This window comes from Dermacentor albipictus, chromosome 2 (genome assembly GCF_038994185.2).
Source record: "Dermacentor albipictus isolate Rhodes 1998 colony chromosome 2, USDA_Dalb.pri_finalv2, whole genome shotgun sequence".
Taxonomy (NCBI): domain Eukaryota; kingdom Metazoa; phylum Arthropoda; class Arachnida; order Ixodida; family Ixodidae; genus Dermacentor; species Dermacentor albipictus.
Window position 1 is genome coordinate 209,135,383 of NC_091822.1, and position 22,519 is coordinate 209,157,901.

At 46.9% G+C, this 22,519-nt stretch overlaps 1 protein-coding gene across 1 annotated transcript in view; it reads right to left on the minus strand.

Moving 5' to 3' along the window:
• The window catches only part of LOC139056423 (uncharacterized), a 215,338-nt gene extending 196,706 nt beyond the window's left edge, over positions 1-18,632 (minus strand). The window contains exon 1 of the mRNA XM_070534653.1: positions 18,566-18,632. The gene's annotated coding sequence lies outside the window, so the exon portion shown is untranslated. The remainder of the gene's footprint in view (positions 1-18,565) is intronic.
• Positions 18,633-22,519: the final 3,887 nt, after the last annotated feature.

Sequence of the window (22,519 nt, forward strand, 5' to 3'; positions counted from 1 at the left end):
ACAGGCTATTCATTTTGTGCAACATACAGTACATTTCATCAGGTTAAAGTTCCATGTCTTGTCTCTTAGACCAGTCTGCTCAGTGGTAGGAGGTCAAAACCACAAGTGGGGATGGCTGGCCAAGATCTATGGTGTCTGTCCCGTGTTATGCATCTGACAAGCTTTCGTGGTGGCAAGAAGGCATGTCAGACATCATGTGATCTTTCCAATTATTGAGCACAGAGTTACCAGCATAATAATATCCTTCATGCTATGAAGAATACATCCACTATGCAGTCATGCTTATGCATTTTTGCTTATGACAACAAAATCCAAGATCCTTTTAAGCGCGCTCACTCGCTTTCTGATGCACAAAATGAAGAGTGCTGCCCACTCTAAATTTATTGCCAACAAGAAAGCCACTCTGGAAGCAATTGTATACGTACACAGCAACATACACCAAAACTTAAAATGGGGAAAGACACTAACTAGACTAACAATAAAAGAAACCAGACACCCAACATCTGTTACATATTACTCAACTGTGCCCATTCAACCTTAAAGTTAAAGAGATAGACGGTTTACTCGGTCCCTACTGAGCATGCATCTAAATATGTTACGGATCAGCTACTCTTTATGTACCATAGCAATCCCCATGTTTGTGAAATCTCGTGCACAACCTCAAAAACGACAATGGCTTGACATGTAGTTCACCTTCGAGAAGTTCCCATGTTCTATAAGGAGGATGCATCTACTCTTCCGGTCAATGGACACATTACCATGCGAAAGCGCCAGCATATGGACGCCACATGACACAAATTATATATTTGCCATGTATCATGAAAGCTACATCATTAAAGTACATCACAATTGCTTAAGATTGGTGTACAATATATGCATTTACTTTAAAAAATCAGAAATAAGGCAGGAGCTTTGAATATATTTGAATATTCTTGGAAGTGCTTTCGAGATACAAAAGTCGAGGCTTTCTTTTTCGCGTCATACACTCCAATTCGTTTCCTTTCTTTTTTACAAGTGATGTATCGGCAGAATTCGTGCCATGCGCTTCGACCGTGATTCCTCTTTGCCCATTCCTTCTAAATGTGCACGGCCATGATCCCCAAACGAAAAAAACACCACAATAACGCAGTGGCCCCTGTCCACTTTCGTTATATACTTCACCGTAATACTTTGCGTATGCTTCACTGGCTAAGATATTGTGGAAAAGCTGCCTTTATGGAACTGACATTGAGTAACAAGTTTTTTGTCATTTTACGGCTCGCACGAGCATAACCTAGCACAACCACAAAGCGCAGACTTGATTTGCTGCTGGTTGATTTTCGAGCTAAGATTTCGTGACCTCCACGTGGCTTACACAAAAGCCGGCGAAGTTTCTCGCGCTCGTACGCGTTTCTAAATGCATCGTGACCCTCTATAATTAAGCCACTGTCACAAGTGGCGACGACATCCACACAAGGAACAACAACTTCTATAAAGCTACTGGGCAGCACGATCAATCATTGGCACAGGCGCCACCCAGAAGCTGGCAAACGCGGCGACGACATCCACACAAACCACATCACCTTCCACAAAGCTATTGGGCAACACTATCCGGCACGAGCACAGGCGAAGTCTGCTAAACACTACACGGGCAGAACGACTATGTTTACGCTCGATCACTTCGCTACAAGCTCTCACATTTCACGACATCAAATGAAACAGCCACAATCACGGGCACAGGTGAAGTCCGAACGGTCAGAAGGAAAGCACTTATTCAGAGCTCTTGTGGCATCCAGTCGTGTTCATTACTTTAGCGCCACCTATTTAAGAATAGCATACGAAGACAAATCAAGTCATTATTTAGCGTCTACTTGGGTGAACCTAAAGCCCCTTGATAATTTGAAAGTAGCGGCACTCTCATCCTCGAGGCGTTTTCCTCCTCGATCCTCCTCGCCCGCCGGCTGCGCACGGCACGCTTTTTCTCCTGAGCTCCCGCGGACGGACCGCAGCATTCTATGGAGACGTTTTATTTTGGGCCAGTTGCGCGCCCCAGTGGTATTGAACATTTTGAGAAATGCTGATAACAGCATCGATAATGCTGAAGGCCACGTTTATGAGGAGGTTGGTATTTTCGTAAAGCCGTATGAACGGGCTATAGTGAGGTAAAAGAAGCTTTGAGCGAGTTCTATACTACATACATTTTTTTTTTTTTGCCCAGTGATGAGATACTTTGTGCGTCTGGTCTAGTATTGCTTGTGGCACATCTCTTTGTGTGTGGCATATTAAGCGAAAGCCTTGGATCTCTATTTCAAGGTCGCGTTGCGAACTACAGAAAATATCACGTTACCGTAGGAAGTCCGGAAGTCAATCAGAGCATGTGCAGCCGTATATAAGAGATGATTACTGATTAACAAACTAATGATTGATCAGTGAATGGATTAAGATGAATGAAGGTAATTAAGGAGGAATAAGGTGTATAAGAATAATTAAGGTGGATTAAAGTCGATGAAGGTGGATTAGAGTAAATGAAGGTGGCTAAATGTGCATTGGCGAGGATTATGGTGGATTAGGGGGATTAAAGTGAATGACGAAGGACTAGGATGAATAAAGGAGGATTAAGGTGCATTAAGAATGATTAGGGCACATTAAAGTTGATGAAGGTGGCTTATGGTGCATTAAGGATTAAAGTGATTGAAGGAGGATTAGGGTGGACTAAGGACAATTAAAGTGCGTTGAGGAGGATCAGGGTCGATTAAAGTCGATGAAGGTGGATTAGGGTGCGTTCAGGAGAATTATCGTGAATTAAGGTGGATGAAGGAGGATTAGGGTGGATTAAGGCCGGTGAAAGAGTATGAATGTGGATTATGGTGAATTAAGATGTAATATGCAACTAAGTATTGAATTAAGATGTATTAAGATGGTGGGCTCGGTGGCTGTGCCCCAACACAGTTGTCTAATCCACTCGTCTTCGCCATGCCGGTATACTCGCCCTTGATCATCTGCGTCATGCTCCCTGCTGTCTTTTGCGCTCCCTGGGCGACCACGATAGAGCGTGCGCCCTTGAGTAATACTTGTTGGGGGGCTAGTTGGTGCATGTTTCCAGAAGAGGGTTATAGTGCCGAAAAAACACAACACACAGCAAGCGAGACGGGACAGGCGCCTGTCCAGTCTCGCTTGCTGTGCGTTGTGTTTTTTCGCCGCTATAACCCTCTTCTGGAAACGTGCGCCCTTGCGCGTCGCGGCTGTCGGAAGGACATTCTGCACAGCTACCCCCAACGCCCCCTTTTCCGCTATGCCGACCCAAGTCAACTTGACCTTCAGCGCAGACTGGAATGCCCCATCATTTGCAACCACACTTAACGTGCCAACCACACTTAACGTACCAACACAGCCACCGCACCCTGTGGGCTCGGTGGCTGTGCCACAACACAGTTCTCTAATCCACTCGTCTTCGCCATGCAGGCTGGTAACCATCGGACACTATTCACACAAAAAAAACAGCAACTACATTTTGGTACAGCTTCGGAGCCCCCAGTGTTACTTTGCTACCTGTATCTAGTGCTTTCATGTTGTTCGGTCCCTATTACTGATGTGCGGTGACATTGAGAGCAACCCTGGCCCCGACAAGCTAGACGTAATCCTTGACGAAATAAAAAAGATGTCTGCTTGCCAGACTGAATTGGTTAATGAAGTGCAAGAGCTTGATGGCCAACTGCTGTCAATGGACCAGAAGATGACTAATCTGACTACGCGTCTCAGCGCCTTAGAAACTCACTACGAAAGTCTACCTACACTGCGCAGTGATCTAGAGACAATTCAAGCCACTTCAGCTGCAACGAGTCGTTTAGTTAATGTGCTAGAAGCTCGTCTAGATGACGCAGAAAATCGCTCCCGGCGAAACAACCTACTATTATATGGTTTATCCGATACTAACCCTACTGAAACGTATTCGCTTGCAGAAGACAATCATTCGCCACTGCTCTGACCACCTGGACACCCAGTTAAGCCCTAACGACACTGAACGCGCCCATCGTTTCGGACGACACCCTAAGGACACGAAACGCCCAATTATTGTCAAGTTTACATCCTTTAAAACTAAAGAATCAATTCTTTCTAAAGGTTTAAAGTTCAAAGGTACCGACTACCACGTAGGTGAAGACTTTTCGCGCCGCGTCCAAAACTGCCGGGAACATCTTGTCATTTTTGCCAGGGCAAAGTCCGTGCCTTTTTACCTGAGATTTAAAACTTTGCATATTGGCCCAAAACGTTACGTTTTGATGAACTTTCAGAATCTGTAAAGGAAATATCTTAACAATAAAGTCATCCTTGCCGGTCATCGCGCTATCCCCCACCTACGCCATGTGCCAACGTTTCACTATCAGTAATCTTTACTAACATTCGCAGCTTCCTGCCGAAACGCGATATCGTATCGAACCTTGTATCTTCGTCAGGCAGAAATCTACTTATATTAACCGAAACGTGGTTGAACAACGATATCACCGGCTCAGAAATTCTGTTTTACCTGCCCAGTTTTAATCTTTTTCGTGCTGTTCGCAAGTATTCTCGCGGGGGAGGAGTTCTACTTGCAATCAGCGACCAATCGTTTTGTTCCGCCATTAATGTCACGTCAGACTTAGAAATGTTGTGGTTTATGGCCCGTGCTTCACCACTGGCGTTATTAATTGGTGTGTGTTATAGGCCACCTCGCTAAAGTCCCGACTTTCCCCGCGTGCTCCACAATGCTCTAAATAATGTAGTTCCAAAGCATCCTAAAGCACACATCCTACTATTTGGGGACTTCACTTACCCCAATATCGACTGGAGTAATCAACCTCAGCCCATAGCTGGTCAAGAAGAGCCGAATGACTTCATTGGCGTTCGCCCTAATTTTAACTTGACCCAAGTTGTATCCGAACCGACCCGCATCGCAGGGCAAGCAGCTAAAGCTCTGGATCTCGTGCTGACCATTCATCCAGTCTTAATTTCATTAGAGGCCTCCGAGAAATCGGCGACCAGTAGTCCATGCCAATTTTAACTTCTCACGTGAATTAAAACAAACTTCCTAGAAAACTATTAGGCCCTACGATAAGGGAAATTATGAAGCAATCAACACTGAAATAACGAACTTTCTGTCGGTCTTTGAAACGACCTATCTTTCCAGAAGTGTAAATGAGAACTGGACCCTTTTCAAACATAAAATTATTGAACTAACAAATAAATACATTCCGCCATGCAGTTTACGAAAGAATAATGAGAAACCTTGGTTCACAAAGTCATTAGAAGGGCTCGAAAACAAGAAAAAGCGCGCATTTCGTACAGCTAAACGCCACGCAAACGCCCACGAATGGGAAAAGTATTATGAAGCTGAGAAAGCATAGTCGGCCGCGATTAGAAGTGCTAAGCGCTCATTTTAACTAGTGCTACGAAAAATGATAGACGATAACCCCAAGAAATTCTGGAAGGTGATAAACCCGAAGGAAGCGCGCTCTATCAACCTCACTCTAACAATGCTGGTGAAATCATGGCTGATGCCGACTGTGCAGACATCTTTAACACTGCATTTTCATCTGTTCTTACCGACGAATCCGAAGCACCATGCTTTGCATTATCACTCATTATTACTACAGCCATGGGCGCCATAACGTTTAGCAGTAGTGGAATTTCGTGCATAATAGATAAAATAAAAAATTCATCTGCCGCCGATATAGATGACATCAATTCAAAAATTTTGAAAAGCGCTAACCAAGCCTGTTCCAGTATTTTCTGTTTATTGTTTTCACCATCATTCTCCGAAGGAACCATTCCAGAGGACTGGAAAGTGGGGAAGGTCGTTCCCGTGCACAAAACAGGTGATACTGCTTCACCTCTTAATTATCGGCTCATCTTATTAACAAGTATGCCCTGCAAAATCATGGAACATGTCATTTACTCCCAAATCACGCAATTCTTAGATTCCAATGACTTCTTCCATCCGTCACACCATAGTTTTCGTCAGTGTCTTTCGTGCGAGACTCAACTAGCCATTTTTTCTTCATGACATTCACGCCAACCTTGATATTATTCTACAAACTGACGCCATCGTCCTCGACTTCGCTAAGGCGTTCGATAAAGTACCTCACCAATGTTTGCTTCTTATCTTTCCCAGTAGGGCCTACATCCAAACATTATCGCGTGTATTAACGAATTCCTCACGCATCGCTCTCAGTCCGTCTTCATTAATAACCAATCGCCCAACCCGCTCCAAGTCCCCTCCGGCGTCCCGCAGGGTTCCTTCCTCGGCCCCTTGTTATTCCTCATTTACATTAACGACTTACCCCAGCGCGTATCTTGTCATATCCGCTTGTTCGCTGATGATAGCGTTATTTATCGTTCGATAACTAACCCTTCTGACCAAGAATTTCTGCAGGCAAACCTAAGCCACCTGCTAAACTGGTGTTAGTAGTGGATGATGACACTCAACCCTAACAAATGTAAGTACATGTCTTTTCACCGCCGTCGCAACCCTTTTGTTTTTAAATATACCGTTTCTAACTCCCCTGTTGACCTCGTCCAGTCTTACAAATACTTAGGTATCACCATTTCTCATGACTTCTCTTGCTACCAGAATATCGGCTACCAGATTTATTCACTCTTCATACTCATACGACGTTAGCATATCATCTCTAATATTGCAATCAGATTTGTGTGATCTTTCTGCTCGCCGTCGCATTGCCAGTCATGTTTTGTATCACAAGTTTCTTTATTTGCCCCTAAGACAAGAACCATACATCTGCGCACCCCCACCATGCAGATCCCATCTCATCGGTCACCGTCTTCAAGTTTCGCGTCCCCGAGCCCGTACTACTAATTTCATGAACTAATTTTTTCACGAACGGCAACTAACTGGGATGGCCTTCCCCACCATATCGCTGCCATAACCTGTCTATCCACATTTTCGACTTCTGTAAACGCCTGCATCTTGTTAACCCCACCCCTTATGTAACACCCCACAAGGGGTCTTTAAAGGGACACTAAAGCGAAACAATAAATCAGTTAGGCTAATGAAGCATTGTTTGAGAACCCTGCAGGCAGTCATTTCAAAAATATAGTTTGATTATTAGATGAGAAAATGACGGTACCAGTATCAGTATTTGAATTTCGCGCCGAAACCCCAGCGCCGGAACGTCAGCGAGACGTCAGGGATTCCAAAGTATGTGTTCGCATTTGGGCAGCGTTGGCTGAATAAAGGTTCCCGAAACTTGCCATGTTTAATATTTGGTTCCTTTAGAACACAATGTAGTCAATGTGTACCGCTATATATAGTTAGTAGGCCCTAGAATATGACATCAAAATCCAAGACGTCACAGCCCCCAGGTGCGGGAACTTAAGTAGGCGTCGCCACCCGTATTTCGTTAGTGCGCTTTTTCTGGCTTACCAAACGTCTTATCGTTGTAAGAGTGGTGTTCTTGGTGTTTTAGAACGGTAATTTACTGATGCAGAAGAAATAATTTTTCACTTTAGTGTCCCTTTAAGGAAAGTGATGTGATGTGACTAGAGTTTCTGAGCATAGGCGCTCGCTAACGGGTAATGCCTACTCGCATGTCGCGCGGCATTGCTCTGAGCATGGGTGCACCCCAATCTATAAAAACACTACAATACTTTCCGCGCATAAAAATCAGACCACGAGGGAGATTATTGAGGCCTACTATATCAGGAAAAAAAGATCGCGTTGTGTAAGCATGCCATTGTTAAATTTGCATGACCGTGAATTTGAATTTTTAAACCACCTCATAGTGCAGCATTAGGTTACAGGGTTTTGCGTTTTTCGCCTGCACACTGACACGGCCACGGTCCCGGCCACGGCGGCCGCATTTCGATGGGGGCGAAATGCGAAAACACCCTTGTACTTAGATTTAGGTGCACGTTAAAGAACCCCAGGTGGTCGAAATTTCTGGAGTCCCCCACTACGGCGTGCCTCATAATCAGAAAGTGGTTTTGGCACGTAAAACCCCACAATTTTTAAATTTTTTGCACACTGACAATGACACCATCGATAGGAGAGCACGTGGCTATGGGCTGTGTGCATGAGTTTGTGTATGCCTTCGAATAAAGTTAGGTGTGAGTTCAGCGCTGTCCTGTGTGTTCCTGCCTGCTGTCTTCGTCTTATTGCGCTGCGCCTTCAAGATGTGCATCTTTTAAACCCCACCCCTTATGTAACACCCCTTAAAGGGTCCTTAAGGAAATTAAAGTGATTTGATGTGACTAAGGTACATTAAAGCGAAGCTGAAACGGTTTTCAATTTCCATGAATTGCTGGGATTGGGAAGAACAGACCTAATAATTTACGGTTCCGAAACTTTTTTTCGTTTTGTTAATATGAGGGGCGGAAATCGCTTTCTAAATCACCCGCGCGGACACGCCCCCATCACTTCCCGGAGCGCCGGGTGAGGTTGTTGCCAGAGGAGAGAACCGGCGAGAGCGACGTCATGGGCGGCGACCGAGCCAACCGAGCTGCGGACCGGCGTGCTGACATGTGCTGGCATGCCTCTTTCCGTCCTGCGCTTTACTGAACGACGCTACGAGAGATCTGCCGCCGCCGCCGCCGCCGCCGCCGCTCACGTTTGTTTTGCGATTTTCATAAACTGTTCTTTCCTTCTGTGCTGCGTGAGTGCCTACAGCCAAGGGCGCCCAACATGCCCTCGTTCTGTGCAGCATTCGGCTGCGCGAACACAGGCGGGCGAGACGATGTGGCGTTTCACAAATTCCCGAAGGAAAAGAAGCTTGTAGCGCAGTGGGTACGTGCGGTGAGGAGAGATAAGTTCGTGCCGACGAAATCAACTGTGCAGTGCTCGGACCATTTCCGCGACAGTGACTATCATCGGAGCTTGACAACGATGCGGACAATCGGTATTCCAGTTAAATCGGCGCGACTGAAGCCCGGCGTTGTTCCGTCTATATTCCCCTACAAGAGAAACACCTCGCCACCTCCAAAAGCGGCCTTCGCCAAGAGGAGAAAGCGTGAGGTAAGGGTTTTAATGTGCACACGGGCAATTTTTTACCAGATGATCACCTTAGTGTCGAACAAACGGTCTACGACGAAGCGAGGTGGAGGCACAGCCGGGAATATGCACCTACGTGCAAAGTGCTTGCCGTTTTCGTCCGGTTTTGCCTCTCCGCTTTGTCACGGAACACTGTACTACAGCTGTTTGTTTGGCGCTGTTCTGATACGGTGAAATAACTGGCCGGGGGTACGCTTGGGCATTCAGTCATATTTGTTATCCGTCCTACCTCGCGGTGCCCGCAGATTTAGCTGTTCAGCATTCGTGTTCAAATCGCACGACATGAGGCGTTACGGTAATATTTTCATGCTCGCGTTAGAGTAGTTGAACTCGGCGTGTAAAAACTTCGTTCCGTAGATTTCGCACTCACAGCTTGCTACCAGCAGCGAAATGCCGCAAAAGCGAGCGTCGGCACAGCCGCGCCCATGGCAAGGCGAACGGGCTCAAATAATGAAGTAACGTTATGAGGTATTGAAGTTATCAGCGTTCGACGTGGTCTAGCCCAATACAGGCATCGCTGATTGGCAAAAAAAATTTCCTTGGCCTTGTTCCTAGGGAACTAGCTATGCATCACGCATGGGAAAATTATTATTTGAAAGTAATTATATTACATTACTCATTACTGTCTTATTACGCTCATTGATTTGAATCACATTACCAATTACCGCCTTAAAAAGTAATCGTAATACTTTACGATTGCTTCCAAAAAGTTTTCATGCATACAAGAAGCAAAAAGCAAAGTATAAAGGGACGCCAACCTTTCTTTAAGGTAACATGCACTTTCATGCCCTCCCCCCATGTTTCTCAACGACACCTCACCACATTACCAACGTTCTGACGCCGTACACAGCTTACTGGTGCATATTTAGCGCAATTACTAAATTACTTTAGCCATGAAATTAGACAAAATATTTCACATTACTATCACTAGACAACTAATCCATCACATAAATTACTGAAAAAGTATTTCAATTATTGTAAGTAATCCAACTGCTGTCATGTATACTGATATGCTGAAATTCATGACATCCATGCCTTGCACTCTTTCAGATACTAGCAGAGCTCCTTGAGAACCGAGCCCCTCATGAACCTGTTCCAGTACCATCACCAATCGAAGATTTTGAAGCAGCCAGTGTGACACAGGCATATAATGAAGCGTTTGAAGCTAAGATTTCCAGCACGCGAGAAGGTGCCCCCATCGCTCTCGCTGTTGGCGCACTCAACATCGTCGTTGCCGCCGTTGCCGCCATCGTTTTCCGTATCGGCTGTGGGTTCAAACATGTACGGGGAAAATACAAGCTGTATACAAGCTGTTGGAGACAGCGAGAACGTTCCATCTTACAACTCAGCTATGAAGCCAGAACAGCAGAACAGCATGCTACCACAAAGAAAGGAATGGTGCTACGCTCTGAAACGGAGACATGCGGCGGCGCCGACCAGCGACTACCGCCAATGACGTCACAGCGGCCCCGACCAATCGCGGGCAACAGTGGCTTCGCGCAATGCCCTGAGGCGCTGGTGCGCGTTTTCTTGAAAAAACAGCCGCTTGCGTTTGTTTCCGTCCTTTTTGAACCAGATATTCGTGTTCAGGGGACTCAAAACTGTAGAATGCCGCAGAGAACTCATTTTTCTCGAAAAGTGTTTCAGCTTTCCTTTAAGGAGGATTAATACCAATTAAGGTGGATGAAGGATTAGCTGGATTAAGATTTATTACAGTAGGGTTTACAACGTGAATCCTCCTTCATCAACCTTAATCCACCCTACTCCAACTTAATCCTTGTTCATGCATCTTAATCCTCCTTAATGCACCCAGAGTCCTTCCATGTTTTTTCTGGTCACGAAACTGCCGCCTCAGTTTCATATAGCGCCAGCGCCCGCCGCTAGAGGCGCAACCGTGCATGAGAGGGCATGCGAACGCCGCTACCGCTGTGGTTGTGTGTGGGGCAGCCTCGGTATTCTAGCTTTCTCAACTTCCTCAACGATCGCTTTACTCTCACGTAACTATTTTTAACATTGAATATAATTAAATTACTGCCTGAGCGTGTCTTCTGCGATGATATGAGCGCACGGGACGAAAAAAAAAAAGCCGCTCATAACATGGAGCTTGCGGCGGTCTCAGACCGAAAAAAATAAAGATCTGGAATTTTAAGAGCCAGAACCGCGATACGATTATGAGGAACGCCGTAGTGGGGGACTCGGAATTAGTTTTGATCACCTGTGATCCTTTAAAATGCACCTAAATTTAAATAAACGGGTGTTTTGCATTTCGCCGCCGTCGAAATGCGTCCGCTGTAGACGGCCGGGCGGTCTCGGTCCGGATTGCTTCGTCATCACCGTTCGCCTCAACGCTTCGGTGGGCTCCGCTTTTTAATATTGGCCTTAAATTAAACACCGCGCATTCGCAACAAAACGCCAGTGGTCCCACTTATCACCAGATGAGTAAGCGCCAATTCTCCGTTGCGCATAGCGCCAGATTGTTCGCCGAGCACAGCTGTTCAGTTTCTGTTAAACTGTGGCAGAGAAGGACTCTGCGGGCAGAATCTTATAATGAGATCAAAAGAATGAAATTGCTATTGCAAAGGGCTGCTACCGTAGAATACTTAATGACAAAGAAAAGGGAACTGAGCTGCTCCATGCGCTTAAGATTTCTTGCGAAGCGATGCCATTTCTGAATAAGATTTAGGTAGAATTAATGCAAGACGAACTTCGCTACTAAATGTCTTCGGTGCGGCTTTTAACAACGGATTAAGGCGAACCTGAAGTGTTAGGACCTGCACAGTTGAAACTAGCTGTAATTAGGCAATTGCCTTAGCAAGCAGTCGTTTAGAAGCGTCAGTAAGCCCGGCACTTATTCACGCTGCTCAACGAACACAAGTAGCCACATCACAACTACAGCACTTTTTTTTTAAATGGCTTGTTAGAGATACCACCTTTCTACTTCTTCAGCTGTTACTTAAACATGCAAACAAAACTTGCTCAGCAAATCACAATACAAATGTAGCTAACAGTGTGCTAATAACCTTCTTACTCATAGCAGCTTATAGACTTAAAAGTACATGCAATTGAAGAATTGTAGCCCACCAATAGCCAAGACTAAAGGACAATGGAAAATAAAACAATGTATATTATTCTGTTTTAACACTTGCATTTAAAGGAATTCTAATGCTATACCTTTCATAGATTGTCGGGGTAAGGGCGCTATTGCTGTGAACTACTCTATCCTGGTATAACACAAATTGAGGTTGCAACAAAGCATAAAGCAAATGTGTTTTGTCATCAATGCCCTGATCAGATCTCACAACACCCTTATTCTCCTTCATCATCAGCATTGCAATTTTTTGTAAGTGGTCACCTTTACACGATAATCGTGATACCTACTGCGTCCCTTTAACTGGTACCGCTTCAACTGGTTGGTTTCCTAACACCCCCTGCTGGACATGAAGGTCGCCCCTTTGCTGTGACAATGTCCGAGGCGTCAAAGTGTTTCGCGCACACACGTGTATACTTCGATTCGAAATTAAAACCGCCACTTCCCTGCCGCGGTATGGCCCGCTTCCATTTCTCGCGCTGATCCTTGTTATTTGGTAAACAGAACAACGACACGTTTTCAGTCGAGCCCTCGTTGCCGGAACGGCACCCAGGCACGCAACACGTGTTCGGCATCGTTGTCCCACCCCACCACTTCAACCTAACAGCCCAACACTCGAAAAATAGCACAGCACACGCACAGAACGCACCCGATCAGTCAGCTCGCCTCGCACTGCGCACGCATTTCGGTACGCGAACGATGCCCTCTGTGGCACAGTGGCGCCGCGTCGCGGCACCTTTGGGCAGTATATGAACCTCTCCCATAGAGTGACGGCGTAGTTTCGTGACCAGAAAAACATGGAAGGACTCTGATGCACCCTAATCGGCCTTAATACTCATTCATCAAGCCTAATTCACCTTAATGCTCTTTCATCCACCTTAATCATTATTTATGCACGATAATACACCTTAATCTACCTCAATGACCCTAACCCTCCATAAATTCTAATCCACCTTAATCTACCCTAATCCATCATAACCGGTCTCAATCCTACTTTATCAACCCGAGTTTACCTTAATCTACCTAATCGACCTTAATCCTGCACCCACTTTAACCTTCCCTAATCCTTGTTCATGTACCCTAATCGGTCTTAATACTCCACCAACCCTAATTCACCTTAATCCACCCTCATCCGTCCTAATCCTCTTTCATACACCTTAATCCTTATCCATGCACCTTAATCTTCCTTAATACACTCTAATCCACATTAATTCAATCACTCATGAATCATTAGTTAACTTGGCTAATCATTGTCTTATACAGCAGTGGACATGCTTTGGGGCACCTGTGGTCTTCCTCAGGTCACGTGATATTTTCTGTTCACAACGCCACCTCGAAGCATAGGGATCTATAGGCTTTCGCCTTAAACACTTAAAAACGCAATGTGGACTAGCTAACGCTCATCACCTGCAATATCACGGGCATACTTGACAATATTTTTTTCAGGGCTTGCATTCATTGTATCTGACTGACGCACAGATCGACGTAAGTTAGAAATAATAGCTTCACTAGAAGCCGCTATTCCAACTTTCAGTAAAACAGGCAGCGGATCCTAACAATCGCGAAAAGTGCGATGGAGTGGCTGTATCTTCGCACATAATTGTTCACAGCGGAAAGCAGAATCTATAGTGTTGCGTTTCCGACTGAATAACAACAGTTCGCGACGTTCGAGGTGATGAAGCCACCGCAGAATATTACGCATACTGAAGACAACCGCATTTTTATGCAACGTACAAATTGCCGCAACAAAAACGCTGGTGAGCTGGCCGGAAGAATGAAAAAACTGCAGCATTATGGGATGCTTTGCTACGAGCAATAAGAAAGATGCCTCAGCTCGCAAACAACGCTGTTCTTTGACGGAACAAAGTTTTTTCAGCCAATGTTTTGCAGCCACTGCTTCCTGCTCAAGCCGTCACGCTTTCTTTGTGGTATCATAATAACGACATAAGCATCTTCAGGCTTCTTGATGCAGTTATATGCGAAACAGCACGGCATAGCGCTAGCACATAGAGCAGAAAAGACAGCGTACAACGTTCGCTTCGCCGTCCTCAAGCGCCGAGCCAGACGAGCTGAGGAGAAAAATGGCGCAAACGAAAAAGAAAAACAAATAAACGCGAGATCCGCACGTTTCCAACGGCAACGGCAGGGAGACCAATCGTCGTGCAGAAAAACGGGGGCAAAAACTGGTTGCCACGGGGGGGGGGGGGACGCGCAAGTGGCGAGGAGGAGGCGAGGAGGTCACGCGGCGGCGGCTGAGTTCAAAGGGTGGCGGTACTTTCAAGTTATCAAGGGTGTTTTAGGTGAACCTAGCGTTTCCGGGTCCTAAGCGCTTAAATGACCCGGGCAAAATAACGCTTACCCCCTCCCTTTCCACTCCGTCCGCCGCGTGGAGCATTGGAGGCCAAAGGGACCGCGCACAATTTCCTGGAGAGCGGGAGGAGCTAAGGAAGCGCGGCTTCCGAGGACGTTGGCTTGCCGATGCATGTAGCGAAGCTCGAGGAATCACGTGACGTTCTCTCCTAGTATTTTTCCTTCCTCCTTGAGCGTTTGCTACTTAAATATCTGATTTTGCCTTGGCTCTACGTAGAAGTTTCTTTGCTCGTGTTGTATGCGCTTGTCCGTAGGCGTGGAAGCATTGCGGAGTGGGGTCCTGTTTGTTTACGCTCGGACGCTGGCTACCGGCGCGGTGGAGCAGTGGACACGGACGCCCCACTTGGTGATCGCTGTGTCTGCAGGTACGTCGGGCAGACTTTCTCACGCCTGCGGCGCTGGTGCTGAGTCAGTCATGCCGGAGTAAACCTTTCTGGACCCTTACGGCGCTCTACTTTCAGTAAAACACATCACTGATTTTCTCTGATCACATCATTTCTCTGATCACATCATTCTCTGAGCCAGACATCGTTTCTCTGATCACATTATTTCTCTGAGCCAGACATCACTGATTGTCTGGCTCAGCACGAGCGCCGCAGGCACGAGAGTCTGTTCGAACCCAGCGATCACCAAATGGGGCGTCAGTTTCCACTACTTCACCTGTTTTACCGTGCCGGCAGCCAGTGTCGCAGCGTAAACAAACTTGACCCAGCTCCGCTATGCCGCCACGGCTAGGGATAAGCGCATACAACATGAGCAAAGAAACTTCTCCGTAGTATCTAGGTAGAGGAAGACATTGAAGGAGCAAATGTCCCCACATTTTCTCTCTCGCACCCGCTCGCACATGCGTACGAACGTCCGGCGCCTCCGGAAATGCCACGCCCGGCTGTACTTACTATCAGTTGTAAAAGTCACTACCCTGTTCGTCTCGTGATCAGAGGCCGAGCGACAAGGACGGAGGCAAGCGGCGGCAGGCCGAGCGCGAGTCGGCCCGCCACGAGCCGAACAGGCCCGGCGCGGGCCTTGTGCGGCTTGCATTCTACGCGCAATGCATTAAGCGTGAGTAGCATCCATACTCTGGCGTAGTATCCGCGTTGACAAAGTTAAACGTCACTCTTTTTTTATTTATTGTTACTGCGAGTCCGTGCATAAGCGCTGCTGTGCATGACTGCTATTGATTCTGATTTCGATTGAATGCGGGTTGGTCCCACTTCGGTTACTAAGTGGACTATATATGTTTATCACATCTTCATGCAAATGGTGATATTTCCATTCCTAATAAATGTTGTAAATTACAATAGTAGTAGTAGTTTGTATGAGTGGTTAACATTGCGTACTGGAAAGAGAAGCAATTCTGAGACACATATCATTCACGTTCATTTCACACACCATTGATAAAAGACTTCGCCGGCGAGGGCATAGAAGCCTGCAGGCTGTTTTGAGGGTCGAAAAAGCATGCAAGGCAATTTGTAGCGAGGCCAACATAGAGCAACATATTCATTCTCTAGGCGTAGGCTATCCAGAGTAATAGAAATAATGTTAGTCGGCTGCCTCCTTCTCTTTAAAAAACATAATACAATTTGTCCTGCGTATATATTTATATATGTGAAGTGTGTACATCGTGTTCACAGTGTAAATAAAAAAAAGGTTGAAGTGAAAAAATACGGATGAGGTAGCCATCGCTGGTGCTTCTAATGCGTTTGTTCTGCAATTGTGAGGATTTGCAGAAATAAAGTTAAATTATGAATTAAAAGCCATGCCCGTCACCGCCAACAATCATGCAGTAAGATTTTAGTCGCAATAAAATTTTAATAGGAAAGGTAGAGGAAACTAAGAAAGGAAGAACCTCAAATAATGTATATGACGCAACTCTGGTAACGATGCTTAAGTGGGAGGAGCCAAGGGGGCCTTCGGCGTCACTGGGCGGCGGGGGAGGGAGCGACCCTGCTCCCCCGTATTCGGCGCCGATGGCTTACACGTGTGTATATAGAACTGAAGGTGTCCTTTCAACCAGCGGCTTCGTTTGTGTTTGCATCAAGGTTTGTCCTCCAATGCGAAAACACTGCAATAATATTGTTGGGCCATGGAAGATGTCTTGCGTAAATTAATGTAAGTTGAAGCAAATTTACACTTACATTGAAATGAACACATAAAGAAACATGCAAGTGGGCTGCATAACAAACTTGTGTCCGCAACAGGCCTCTAAACTGCAATTTTCTTACTGCGAGTGCGATTTCAGGTGGATTTCTTGAGGGAAACCTACTCGAAACAGACATGTGTAGCACAGGTATGTTTCGTATATTGAAATTTCGAGTTTGTGCCGTTTATACCAGCTGAACGGCAACATGTAGGGCCAAGAAGCACACGGCAAGCTAACACGCTCTGGGCGCAGTGTTCTAGGGTGTCACGTCATCATCGACACAATAGAGTCTCTTTCGGAGCCGTAGTTATACTGTCTGTACAGCGGCACTGTTTGTTATGTGTCTGCCAGCATTGCGCTTGCGGCATCCTTGCAGGAGTCGAGTTCTTGGCACGAAGGTTGCCACCGTTGTGCCGAGCACGGCAGCTGCGCCGAAACTCATTTTCTCGACTTAACTAAGCACACATCTTCTTTCCTGCCTTGGAAATTAATGGGCAGTGGGAAGAAGATGACAGGCGCAGGTCGCCTTCGTGCCGGGTTACGTGACGCCGCGTCAGCTGTGTGCGCAGTCGAGCTTAAAATTTAAACCACTTTCCTCAGTGTAAAAATGTGGCTGTCAGAAAATTTATGGCCGCTAGAAAGAAGGCAGGCACATTTGCAGTAAAATAACTAAGCCACACTTGGACCATCAAAAACACAACCTACTGCTGTCCTGTCCTCTTTGTTGTGTCTTATTGTTGAGTTTATGTATCAACTGTACACACTGTCATGTGCGCAACCTATGGGTGTATACCTATGGAAGACACCCATAGCACCCAACCGCCGAATGACGATGCCATAGCAGGCATTTTAAATCTCTTTGAGCATAATGCCTTAGGTTTACCCGCCGTGCTTGCTCAGTGGCTATGGTGTTGGACTGCTGAGCACGAGGTCGCGGGATCGAATCCCGGCCTCGGCGGCCGCATTTCGGTGGGGGCGAAATACGAAAACACCCGTGTACATAATTTAGGTGCACATTAAAGAACCTTAGCTGGTCGAAATTTTCGGAGTCCTCCACTACGGCGTGCCTTATGATCAGAAAGTGGTTTTGGCACGTAAAACCCCATAATTTTTTAATGCCTTAGGTTTAACCTGTACACATGAGCTCCCTGTCAATAACATTCTGCAGTTCCTTGACCTCAAACTTACCTTTGGTAATGAACACGTTTGTTGCTGTTTCTGCCCCCGCACACAAAAGCAACTCTTAACCTATGATTCAGCTCACTCTAACATCGCCAAAAGGGCCATTGCTAAACAGATTACCGAGCAATCTCTAAAAAAGTCATGTACACATGCCATGCAGACAAGATTCAACATGCAAATTTCTAGGCTAAAAGAGGCTGGCTTTCCTGATGTGGTTGTGCTGGCAGTTGCTGAAACGCTCGAAAAGAGGTTAAAATTGCCTCAGAAAGTAAACATTCATGCAGCCAACAAAGCTTCCAAGCCAGTTGTAATCCGTTATGTTCATAGAACTGCACACAATCTGAAGAAGATAGCAACCAATCACTGTGTCCCACTCGTTTTCTCGGCTCCTTGCAAGTTAAGTCACCTTTGCGCCCGCGTTGGGAGACTTCACGCCAAAAAGAAGCAAGGTGGCTGTGGCGTGAAACACAAGAACCCCATGCAGATTGCCAAGATGGCGGTATTTATCAGATTCCCCTGACATGTGGCAAAACCTGCATAGGCCAGACGGGCCGTTGTTTGAACGTACGAATTCATGAATACGAAAGGGCTATTAAAAACTAAGAGCAACGTCATTTATCCATGCATTGCCTAGATCATAAATGCAGGCCTCTGCTCAACCAGGTTAGCTTCCTGCGCAAGGGCAGTAACGAAAAAGCACGGGAACTTCTAGATGCATATTATATAAAAAGGAAGGGACAAGCATGCATCAGTGACAAATGGATCATACCTTACAATACGGAGGCACGTTTCCTAGAAAATATTGTTGCGTGTGGAAGGACACAGACAGAACAGGCTATTTACAGGCTATTTACACTGGAGCCAGGCAGCCAGGCCGACACTCGCTCGCGCCAAGCGCACCGACCAACTTCATCGTCGTTCTCGCGGCGGCTCGTTTCTTGAGCATCGCTCGATGATATCGTAATACTACGCCTCCCGGCGGCGAAAGCACCGTCACGGTGCTGGTAAATATCCAAGGCGCGTGGAGAGTTGTAGGGCTTGAGTCGGGCGACGTGGACAATGTCACTGGTTGTCACAGCGGAAGATGTAGTGGGCGTGGCTAGAACAATTTCATAGGTGACATTGGTAACTTGGCGGCGCACGCGATATGGGCCTGTATACCAGGAAAGCAGTTTCTTACAAAGGCCAACTTTACGCGATGGTGACCAAAGCAACACGAGGGTGCCGGGCACAAAATGGACATCACGGTGACGGAGGTCATAGCATTGCTCCTGTTTATCTTGAGACAATTGTAGACGAGCGCGCGCAAGTTCGCGAGCGTGGTCAGCATGGGCGATTGCATCACGGGCATAATCGCTAGTTGAAGCTGTGGCAGACGGAAGCACAGTGTCCAGTGGTTGCCTTGGTTCGCGGCCATACAAGAGGTAAAATGGGGAGAAGCCAGCAGTTTCGAGGCGGGAAGAGTTGTATGCAAAGGTAATGTAAGGTAGAGACAGGTCCCAGTCACGGTGGTCGTCGGAAACGTATTTGGATAGCAAGTCTGTAAGGGTGCGGTTCAAGCGCTCAGTGAGGCCGTTCGTTTGGGGATGGTAGGAGGTGGTCAATTTATGCCGTATTGAGCAGGCACGCATGGTGTCGTCGATGACTTTGGCCTAAAATGTACGACCACGGTCTGTTAGCAATTGACGCGGAGCGCCATGCATCAAAATAATATCATGTAGGAGGAAGTCCGCAACATCAGTTGCGCAACTGGTCGGAAGAGCACGGGTTACGGCGTAGCGGGTCGCGTACTCCACCGTGACTCTAACCCACTTGTTCTCTTATGTAGATTCCGGAAATGGGCCGAGAAGGTCTAAGCCGACACGATGAAAGGGCTCGGCAGGGATGTCGAGCGGCTGCAGGTAACCAGCGGGAAGCTGGGAAGGCTTCTTCCGTCGCTGGCAAACTTCACAAGCGGCGACGTAACGTCGTACGGAACGGGCAAGATCCGGCCAGAAAAAAACGGCGACGTACACGGTCATAGGTTCGAGATACGCCGAGATATCCTGCAGTTGGTGCGTCGTGGAGCTCTTCTGTAGTGGTGGAGCGGATGTGTTTAGGTATTACAAGTGGGAACTCAGTGCCTCCGAATGAAGGTTACGATGGTACAGAGTACCATCTCGGAGGACGAAGCGGCGTAGAGTAGCAAGTTACAGACAGGCATGCGAGTGCGGTTCCCAGTAATCTTAAGTATACTCTGAGACACTGTAACGTCATACCTTATTGGAATGTCTGGCAGAGAAGTGACGAGGTACTCGCCATCAGGAACTGGTGGGAAAGACAACAGTTCAATGTAGGCTATTTACTTCGGCTGCAGGCGAAGAAAGCCGGTGGGACGTAAGCGGCAGTGGGGTGCGTCAGAAAGTTCTGCGAGCATTGGCAAATCAAGCGAAGAGCACTGGAAGAGCAGTCAATAAGAGCAGAATGTGCGGAGAGAAAATCGAGGCCGAGAATGAGGTCGTGGGGCAATGAGCAATTACAGTGAAGAGGACAGGAGTGTGGCGGCCCGCGATGCCGATGCGCGCCGTACACATGCCGATGATAGACACAGTACCGCCATCCGCAACGCGGACGACGCGTGCCGACGCTGGGGTGAGGAGCTTGTTCAGTCGAAGGTCGGAAGGCAGCCCGCATAATTGAAAGATGTGCTTCTGTATCGATGAGTGCCGTGACAGGATAGCCATCAACGTCAACCTCAAGAAGGTTCCGGTTCGTAGGTAACGTGAGCAGAGGATTTGAGGGCAGGTTCGACAACGCAGCTTCACCTCCAGAAGCTGCAGTGCCTAGTTTTCCGGCTTGATCCGGGAGGCGATAGGCGGCGAAGAGGAGCAACGGGGTTGGGGCGAACGAGACTGATGGCGTCGAGGTGAGGGCGAGCGGCTGTACCGAAGGTTCGGAGCAGAAGGATCAGTGGTAGTGGGTTCATGGCGGGTGGCATAGGGTACAGAAAGTCCAAAGGTGCGGGAATAAGTGGTGGTGTATGTCCGAGGAGGTGGTGGCCATCGGTTGCGGCAGTGACGAGCGACGTGGCCGATGCGACAGCAGTGGAAGCAGATCGGCCGGTCATCAGGGGTACGCCAGTCGGACGGGTTGCGACGAGATGTGGCGGAAAAGGACTGCCGAGGACGAGGAAGGCCCTCCTACGAGGGGACCCTCCTACCTTGCATCCATCCATCCACCCATGCACCCTGCGAACAAAGAGCCGGTCTTTGCCGCCATGGACGCCGAGCAGTTGGCACGCATCGAGATACACAGTGGGCGCTTGCTCGCGAAAGACAGCGACGCCGACTCGTATGTGCGACGGCCTAAGCCAAGCGTCAACCAAGAGAAGAAAATGCCCAGCTTCATCAGGCAGCAGTCAAGTACCAGCAGCAGCGAAGGAAAACGAATCCTGCGGTTAAAGCTCAGAAAACATTGACGAATCTCTGCTCCACACTTCCGACAGCTGTTACGTTGAGTTGAACTGCATAAATTTTTTTATAGGTGTATTGGAATTTAATGGGGCTCTGCTGCCGTATTATTAGGCAGATTTTCTTCTTTTTCCAATAAAAGCTTTCGATGTCAAGTTTTTTATTTTCAGGCTTGTATGCTGTTGCTGGATCTGTTAGAGCCTGAATTACCCTTTCTTTTATGGGGAGTAATACCAAATAACGTCAGTGATAGGCCGCCGCACATCATCTCCTTCCTAGATTTTACCGTCTTCATCCCTTATTGCCGCTTCCAAACCTTTAGCTGGAGCTCCGAGTGCTGCTATATGGTTCCAGAATGATTTTCTTTTTTTTTGGGGGGGGGGGCACCATTGTCGTTATTGTGATTGTTATACACCCAGCCTTCACTTGTGCCTCTAATTTTCTCTTGCAAGAGCTCACTTGCCGCCATTTTCTTTACCTGTATCTGTTCCATCGAAGAAGCACCTCTTCTTCGTGTAATCCCAACTTTTGTGCTTCCCGATGATCCCTAGACGCCTGCTTACGCTTTTCAGTTTCAGGTCAGTTTATTTCCTTAAAGGCCCCTTTATCAGGGGTGTTACATAAGGGGTGGGGTACATCTTGTAACAAAAATTCAACATCATAACAAACGAAACATTTGAAAACTGGTAGATATTTGTATAAACAAGTGCATACTCGTGTCAAATTGTCAATTAGAATAAAAAAGCAACAGTTAATTTGGCCGAAGAGAAGAAACAGTGGCAATGGACAAAGCATTTCAGTAACTAGTGTAACATTTGAAAAAAGTGAGACACATTGCATACAATCAAAAACGTACGGTAGATGATGAATTTGTACAAAAAGGTAATTAATTTGACAAAATAGAAGCAACCTCAGCAATGAACACATGGTGATTATTGTATATACAACATGGTGGGGAAGGGCATTCCAATCAGCTGCTGTTCGCGAAAAAAAAAGAAGCATAGAAGGTAGTTGTGTGTGAGCGTGGTTTTAAAACTTGGAGTGGATGACGAGCGCGTTGCGATATTCTTGCGGGTTGTTAGATATGGCGCCGTTTCCTGAGGCTACTTCGAGTTCCCCAAACCACTTCGAATCGCAGCACAGCTAATTGAGGAATGCAGAAGGAGGAAAGCACATTCCAGAGAAGCACCAGACAAGTGCAAACAAGTTTGGTTTCCATCCCGACGTCCGTCCTTCAACCCCAACATCTGGTTGGCAGCGGTGAGATCGCCTCC